Genomic DNA, 9558 nt, shown 5'->3' on the forward strand with positions numbered 1-9558 from the left:
GAAGCCAGTTCATGCCTTAGACCGCTCGGCTACCGTGACCGGCAGTGTATAAGAATAATATATAAGAATTCAGTCCGTACCTCACAGGAAACAGATCCGAACCCACGATCCCGACTTCCGAGCGACCGAAGACAGTGCATGCCTTAGACCGCTCGGCTATCGTGACCATATATTGGCAGTACTCATGTGATATAACAACTTAAATAGAACTACATTAATAATTGCGACACCAATGACAACATCAGTGTTAACAAATTTCATATTATTAACTGCGACAGAGTTTTAAGAAAATTGATGTTTTGACTATGGTTGGGGGGAAATTTCTCGTTCTCCGGGGCCGCATTTGGGCTTGCACTACTCCGAGTATAGCATTAAATAATTACTTTTAACTGGTTAACTGCACGGAACGTGCTTTTTGAGAAACTTGTCAGGGAATTCCTGGCTTGTACAAGATCCTTAGGTTTAGTCCTGTGTTCACAGGATTCCACCACTGCTCTCTACCTGAGCCAGATAAATCAAGTCCACACCTTCACATCCTGTTCTTCAGGGACCCGTTTTGATATCCTCCCATCTTTGTCTTGGTCTTCCAAGGGCATATATTTGCTGTGTTCATACCAAAACTCTATATACTTTTCTCTTCTCTTTCATAATTCTTACGTGACCCTCCCAGCTCATCCTACTTAATTTGAACCTACCAGTAATATTTGGCAGGGGTAAAAATTATGAAGATCGTCATTATGCAGTTTTCTCCAGCCTCCTATGAATTTATTTGTCTTTCGTCCAAAAATTGTCCTCCGCATCCTGGTCTCATAATTTTCAGCCTTTTTTCCCTTTTTCCCTTGGCACTACAGCCCCAGTGGGCCTAGGCCTACCTCCATGAACTTCTCCGTTCACTTCGGTTTTTCTAGATCTTACACATTCGATAGGACTCCTTGGGCGGGTGATCAGCTCGTCGCAAGGTCACTACCTGTACACAAACACAGAAAAACGCACACGAACATCCATGCCCTGAGTGGGATTCGAACCCACGATCCCGGCTTCCGAGCCAGCGAAGACAGTGCATGCCTTAGACCGCTCGGCTACCGTGACCGGCAATTTTCAGCTTACGTCCTTGTTATATATAATGTGAGGTATAAAGTTTCTAGTTCTCTGAAGGATTTCACACAGAGCGGATTTGTGTGGCGGTAAATTTGAATCTTCAGATTTTGAAATAGGACTTTTTGAACTGAATTGCAGCGTTCCCCGAATTTAATCTGCTATCAGTGTTAATTTGGTAGTAACTCTGCTCTGGGGAAACCAGAAAGAAAGATACAACTAGGTAGGAGGATAATATTAAAATGAAGTTCTCGGAAATGGGATTAGATGGTTTGGACTGGATTGATCTGGGTCAGGATAGTGACAAGTGGAAGGCTCTTGTGAAAACGTTAATGGACATTAGGGTTTCATAAAATGTTGGGAAATTCTTCAGTAACTAAGCGACTGGCGGCCTAGCTCAAAGTAGTTCGTTAATTAGTTATTCTGTTCTTGTCCTTTTTGCAGGTTTTATTTGATAGTGAACATTGCCACATTCATTCACTGAAGGACTCTGATCCATAGATGGATGGTTGCTTAGCTGGTAATTAGCCTGCTTTCCTTATTCTGAAGAAATAAATATAGGCTTACTTGATCTCCATTCTGTAATCCTATGTGTCCGTTATCACCCCTATCAACTTCTGTGAGCCTAAACCAAACTCTGTGAAACTTGGTATATACATCAAGGCACCTGAGTCCATCTGAACGGCGTACTTCGTGAATCCCTCCCATCAGTCTTTATGTCTGTAAGTTCATTCTCCTTTCGTTNACAGCGTGAGCAGGTGGCTGCAGCATTCTTCATAGTCACCGCCTTGAAAATCTGAATTCTTAAAAAGAATTGTTGAACGCTTCGTTTTGTATGAGGTCTTTGTCTATCAAAGGAAAGACGGTTAGTTCTTCCCAGAACTTCTTGTTTTATGACGCTGTCATTATCGAGGATAGCCTTGGATGATGAAATGATAGATGAATTTAAAGGATTTGGAAGAAACGGCCGTGTCATAGTTCTTTTTTCCTTGGCACTACAGCCCCAGTGGGCCTAGGCCTACCTCCATGAACTTCTCCGTTCACTTCGGTTTTTCTTGATCTTACACATTCGGTAGGACTCCTTGCCTAATTTATTTACGATTATCCAGGATAATATTATCCTGGAATTTCCCTTGACAAACTGATGGAAACACCCGAAACTTCAGTGAGGGCAGCCTGTGTTCCGGCTGATATTCGAAGCCAGGGCCTCCCGAATAGAAGTGTAGAGAGCTCTCACTAGACCAGCCTATTCGATTACTCCGTGGGGTTAGTTCATTTGTTAGCCAATCGAATCTGTTGATCTGTGTTATCACAGTTGAAACTGATAGTGGGCCGACACTCATTTCAGGTACTGCAAAAGATAAGTTTGTTATCAGATGCTGGGACCGTCGACACAACAGCGAAGTAAACTAGATTTTAATAAGTCTATTAAAATGATACAAATGTTAATGTTCTATATGTTTCATATTAATTATTTTATTGAAATTTAATTTACTTTCTTGTGTCGACGGTCCCAGTACCTCGATGTTATAACACAACAAAATTTATTTATTTTATTTATGTATATGTGGTTTAATTAGCCACTCTGTCAGTAATCCTAGATTATATGGCGTTGAAGGACGCGGTGATTAGAGTATAATGAATTACAAATGACGCGGAAGGACGTTTTCATGGCCGAGTTTAAGGCACCTTCGTGTTACTTGCCCAAAAGCACTGAGAAACACTTCGAAAAACTTCTGTATATTCTGCGTACCGGTCTGCATCTGTAGCTGTTTTGTGCGTGTGTGTAGATAGATAGATAATAGATAAATAGATAGGCATACGGACAGAGATAGATAATAGATAGATAGGTAGATAGATAATAGATAGATAGGTAGATAGATAGATAGATAGATAGATAGATAGATAGATAGATAGATAAATAGATAGATAGTTAGATGAGAATTCATCTACTTCCTATCCAGCTCTGGATCAGAGTTAGATCCATCCATCCCATGTATCCATGCAGTTGTTGTTTTTGTTGTTATTGGAGAGGGTGGGTTTCCCCATGCACTTAGACCAAATATTGGTCCATTGTGCGTCCCCCTGTGATATTCTACAAGTCTCTATACCCTACCGGTATTGGTGCGTGCCATCAGTCCTGACTCAGCCAGCGAATTCGGTCTCTACTGACTCAGCGGTATCTCGATGCTTCCCCCCTCTACCAGAGGCGTTAGAGACTACTGTTGGGCGGGAAATGTCCTGAATTTGTCCCCTTGGGACATGAGGTTCTTTTACGTGCCGTAAAGCTAGGACACGGGACCCACGGCTTAAAGTCCCTCCCGGAGGACTTGTTCCCTGAATTTTTCCGCCCTTAAAAATTCCACGACCTCCGCCGGGTATGAACCGGCGTACCTTGAGTCACGAGGTGGGAACGTTACCCCTAGACTACGGAGGCCGCTTATCCATGCATCTACGTATACATCATCCACCCGTGCCGAAAATGTTACACTGTTCCGCGCCCCAAAGTAGGATTACCCATCCACCCACCGGGCTCCATTTGCCGTCTCCCTCTGTGGCTGGTTAGATACCTTTATCTCTCTCCCTTCTTTCTCTTTAATATATATAGTTCTTTACGTTTCGCGCAGAATCCAGTTGTTGAAAGGTTGTCCTCCTCCTCCTCGGTCACCCTTAGTAACATATGATTCTGCAACGTAATATACCTTGTACTGCGCGTGGCGCGTAAAGATCGATTTTGCTTGCCAGTCTTTCTCCCGGCTTCAAGGAGCATGCTGTGGGATCATTATACAGTACACGAGAAGGTCCTTCGCAGTCACAAGGTGGACTTGAGTGTGGTCGTGAGGACAGCGGAGACGTCTACGCTTCGGCAGCTCAGCACGTCCGACTGCTCTGGGCCGACCGTAAACAGTCCACTAATCCTTTCGAACAAGTCGACCGCATTTTAATTGTCGATTTTCAGAGAGTTATATTAAAATTATCTGCCGTATTTACTGACGATAATTCCCAGTGGAATAATCCATATTCTTGCTCGTTTTATATTTATCAGCAGTAAACGGAATTTGTTGACAACTGACATCAATTTGTCTGGTAAGTTTACATTTTATCTTACTATAACTCTTACCGAGCCCATTTGTCGAATATTGTGGATGAGTTTTTAGTGGTTTTTATTAAATACTGAACACATATTTCTTAAAATTCAACTATTTAACAAAGTTTTCAGTATCAAGCATGTAGAGCATCGATGTTAGCGTAATAAATGAATGTGGAGCAATTTTTGGCATAGAATTGGCAGAGGAAACGGAAATATTCTGAAAAGTAATCGTCCCAGTGCCAATATATCCATAAATTGCACTTGCCGTGGCATGAGATCGAACAGGGGTCGTCGAGGTAGAAAACTAAAACCTATTTCTGCACATATTCTGCGTTGTAATTTTGAATTACGTTCTGAAGTTCTGTCTTGAATAAACGGCGATAACATTAATATTATTTGCTAACGTCTGGACCTTAACTCAGACCACATATGAAAATACTAGCTTTATTATCGCTGTATTTTCAAGGACGTAATCCTCAAATAATCCTTATAAGCCAGTTGAAATCATAGCATATCATGATATAAAAATATTTGTTCGAGAAGGCATAACGATACGCCCCAGTTTAGCATTTGTAGCAGTTATTGGAAGCCAGAAGTTCATATAATTAAAATACAAAGCAACTTTCCTTCTCTGTAACTAACCAAGTGCCTGGGCAGGTATGAAGCCCCCAACTTAAATATATGATAATATGCTGCCTGATCAGGGTTATCATACACGTCAGGGAGCGGTGATAGGTGCGCATGGAGCAATGGCAGAATAGTTATTAACAAGGGAAAACATGGAATTCTTAGAGTCCGCGATTTGCACATGGCATTCAAAATCCCGTACGTATATGATTACATAACAAAATTATGCAGGCAACAAGCAGAAGTCATACAAAATCATGATAATGAGAATGTTCGCAACATCGGACAAGGCGAAGCCCGACACAGAAAGTATAAGAGGCTTAAACTTGGCGGCGGTCAGGCATACGACCGTTCAAGTGACTAGACTGCCGTGGTAGCAAATACTACTAGGATATATATGTATATATATGAAAGGGCATAATCCGCTGTACCTAGCCTGGACTGACAGAGGCTGTGTATATATTGTACATAGAAGTAAGGATTAAGTGTGTATTTGTAAATGGATGTAAATACAGACAATAGACTTAATACAGACTGACTGACAGATGACAGACCCGACCTCTCGTCAGAGAGGGCGCTACACATAGACAGGACAGTAACTTTCATTGAAAAGAAATATCTGGTCATGAGCCCCAGCTGGGGCTCGACACCAAGACCGACAGACTGACTGACCGTCAGTTGTAACATGACCTGACCTGACCTGACCTGAATTCTTAGAAATACTTGCTCCAGTATCACGTCGTCTACATGAAGTCACCTGGGAGTGAATCCAGGACCCCTCAGTGACAGTAATGTTTAAAAATTTAGTTCCTACCTCACAGAAAACAATCTCCGTTATGAAGACCAAACGGTTAATATTGTTCGGGGAAATAATCTGTGTTTATTCTGAGAATCATAGACTGTACACAAGTACGCTATGACAAAATGCAGAGTTTTCGTATGTTAAATTAGGTGGTGCATATAGTTACCACAGTGCTTTAAGGGGGCCAAGTAACGAGCCAATATACATGCATCATTGCGACTCTAACCACTATCAGTTAAAATTTCTGACAACTTCACTCTAAATTGTTTTTTGTCGCTTTAATGAAAATGTTTGTTGGACAAAATTTGCGGTACTAGAATATCGAGCTTTGACAGTGTGGAACCTGTGTTGTTTGTTATGTAGCTCCGTTGTATCTGTGTAGGATTTCGAATTTTCGCCTGTAATATTATATTTGAACTAACAAAGCCTCATAACTAGCTGACATTTCCCATCAAATTTCTCCCAAATTGAAATTTTAGATAAGGAACAGTAAATCATGAAATTACAAGTATGTTCGAAGATACATCACCGTTAAATTCATTTATTCACAGAACAGTTCAATCTTCTGTGGATATAAAGACGTGTAGTTCGTTGAAATGAACTCACGTTTCTGAAGAAAATGTCTCCATTTTCAGGGTCGAAGAATAAACCAAGTAAGAAATCAGAACGAGGCATGTAGCAAACAGAGTTCCCTACACGTTATATATAGCTCATTTACTAATATTGTGTTATACATATGCAATTCAGATTAACCCATTAATAGCCGAATGTCCGTCTGTCTGTCTGTCTGTCTGTCTATCTGTCCGTACGACCTTATTTCTCCCAAAGAACGTGTCATAGAAAAAATATCAAGAATGAACCAGAAGTTCTTGGAAGAACTTATCTCTTTTCTCGGTATTAAACGGGTCGCATAGAAAACGACGTCTCCAAGAATTCCTCCTTGCAGCGGGAACGTGTTTACCTAGCCGTTGCCTAGCTGAAATAAAGGGACACACAGACAGACGCACAGACTCTCCTTTGATACGAATGGGTCGCATAGAAAATGACGCGTACAACAGTTCTTCTGTTGTTGCTTCTGTAATCTTTACCGCCGTAACGATTTTTACCGCGCCGTTGCCTAGCAACGATAGGAAGGCTACAGTTTCAGACACACACTGTTGGGAAGGATTTATGAAGTACGCCACTGAGATGGGCCTAAATATATATGCACCAAGTTTCATAAAAATTTATCCAGGCGTTCGAAAGACACACACAGTCAGCATGGTGATCACAAAAGCCTACTTTTATTTTTTCGAAATAAAGAAAATAGGCAGAACTATAGTTTGAAATGACAGATCAAAGAAAATTCATAGTTTTTCCTTAGATGTGGATTTGAGTCCAAATCGGTTTCTTTACCGAATCCTTTTTCCGTAAGATACCTAGCAAACCCTGATGACATTGAACACATACGTAGTAACCATGTTAACGTGTTTACGCGCTGCATTATGTGCGTGATGTATACTAATTCTTTGTGTTTGTTTTGACATAACGTAGTTCTGTATTCAAGTGGTTATGAGTAATGTAAGCCGATCCCAGTGGCCGCGTGATCTAAGGCATGAACCGTCTTCGCCCTTTCGTACACTGGGATCGAGTGTTCGAATCCCTTTCTAGGCATGGATGTCTGTGTGTGTTTTTATTATGTGTGTGGGTAGCGATCTTGCGACGGGCTGATCCCCCGTTCAAGTTGTCCTACCGACTGTGTATAGGATTAAGAAACAGAAAAAACGGCCAAGGTCAAACAAAAGTTGTGGAGCCATAGATGAATAATATATACAATTTTATTTGCGTGAAATTCCTAAGAATTAGGCTGATTTAGAGAGAGAATATCAATTTATTTATACATCTTGCGTTTGTACGAATTGTGTTATGATGGTCACAAAATGTCGTGTGTGTCTTAAAGTTTAGACTTTTCAGTATAATTACCCGCACGGAACAAAATGGTTTTTGAAACTGCGGTGATGATTTCTTTGCGCAGTCGCGTTAATTTTTATTGATTAGATTCTAACGCTTTCCATTCTGATTCTTATTTAAGTAAAGCTTCTGTCAGCATATCACAGAGGTACCCTACAACTTTTATTGCTGAGGAGTTATGAATATGTTACGAAATTGGCGGGAAACGCTTTCTAAACTGACTTTCTGAAATACAAAATAACTAAAATCAGCCTGACAGAGCCCATGTTTTTGAACGTGATATCTTTTGAGTAAGATAACAAGAATTTACTTTTTTTTCCAGCTGCAGATGTTACGTAGTGTCGAATTTTATTCTAAGTTGGTAACATTGACTGCCGTGGCCTATTTCAGGGTTACAATACTAATATTATGCCGTACATTCTCGCTTGTTTATGGTAGGAGCATGAATAATTATATATGGCACACTTAACGAACAGTGTCCAACATAGTATTATTATAATAAATTTGTAATTGTCGCAAACATTACGTATAAATAGTTTTGAGGTTTTTTACTGACACTCCAAACCGCAGTTCGCCTCTGCAGTTTGTTATTGTATAGCCTAATATAAACAGAGCTACACTACACATATCATACTTTCGTAAATTTGAATTAAATCAAATATAAATAAAACATATCTCTCAAGAATTATATCCTTTAGGATATGACTCCATGTAGCGTTATAGAAGTTTACTTACGTATGAGAGCAACATACTACTGTCATCTTCAGGGTTAAAAACAAAGTCAGGCAATAACCTACCAGAAAGCAGAGTGGCCTTCCTTGACTTATTCTTAGACTCTGAAAATAGAGGCAGTATATTTCTGCGAAACATTAATAAACTTCTACCAGGCTTTACTGCGTCACATCCCAAAATATGATACTCTTCATAGTTACCATCAGGGGGACCTCGAATTCAATACAATATAGAAATCATCACGCAGTGAAGTATTTAACGTACTCCAAAGTGGTTCGGGAACCACAGTTTAAGAACTACTCACATAATACTAGTTGCAGTTGTAAAGGAAATGGACACCGAGGGTTCTTTGCCCCGGGAAAAAGTTGGCTGGGGCGTGAAGCTGATCACATCCATCTAGTGCCGAGGTCAAGCTGTACCTCCAGTTCCCCATATGCTTTCAAGGCAGGATGCTTAATTAATAGCGCACAGGGCCAACTTTTTTTACCTTACAATTCCAAAGAAAATGCACTGCGAAAATTTGCGACAAGGCACAACAGAGTAACGAGAAGCGACGTCCTGCTGTCTGCTTTCATTTGTTTCGAATCTAGGCCAATGAAGTGTTGAAATGCTTATTGTGACATTATTCATGTGTCTCAATGTTGCACACGTGACCAATTGCTTGTCGATCATCGCTCACATCTTCAAGCGACTTGGCAAAACGCTTTGAGCGGCCATTGTGTTCCCGAGGACTGACAGCCTTACAGGGCTTCCAGAATCTGCTACATATATTGATCGATTGATCGATTGGTTGTCTGATTGAGCCCTACCTAGCGTAGTGGGTAACTGTTGAAACTTCTGTTACGACAATTGAGTGACTGATCAAGTGATTGATTGAATTAATCCTACCCAAAGTCACTCTATTACTCATATTGAATGATGGATGAATTGGTTGACTGAATGGTTCTTTTTGATGAAAAATAGCTTGTGAAGTTGTGAAAGGTGTCGTTAAGTAAAGAACTTGGGTTATTTAGCGATTTTTTCAACCGCAGAATTTGCTTAGAATCAAAGTAAAAATGTTCAAAAATTGTGTACAATGTTTTAGAAGCAGACACTCATGACCCAAGTAGTTCTAAAGGTTACCGCCATGTTGTTCACGACATTAGCATGCCAACCTTTTTTTTACTCCAATAATTATACAATCTATCCATTAAGTGTGGATAATAAGTACATTTTGTGGTTTACATATAGAAAAGGAAAGAGAACTTGTCGTGGTGAGCAT

At 40.4% G+C, this 9558-nt stretch overlaps 1 protein-coding gene across 1 annotated transcript in view; it reads left to right on the top strand.

The window, feature by feature from the left end:
* The first annotated feature begins 3828 nt into the window (after positions 1-3828).
* LOC111870892 (protein THEM6) overlaps positions 3829-9558 on the top strand; it is a 62211-nt gene continuing 56481 nt past the window's right edge. The window contains exon 1 of the mRNA XM_023863514.2: positions 3829-4182. The gene's annotated coding sequence lies outside the window, so the exon portion shown is untranslated. The remainder of the gene's footprint in view (positions 4183-9558) is intronic.

The sequence above is a fragment of the Cryptotermes secundus genome, unplaced genomic scaffold, assembly GCF_002891405.2.
Source record: "Cryptotermes secundus unplaced genomic scaffold, Csec_1.0 scaffold709, whole genome shotgun sequence".
NCBI lineage: Eukaryota > Metazoa > Arthropoda > Insecta > Blattodea > Kalotermitidae > Cryptotermes > Cryptotermes secundus.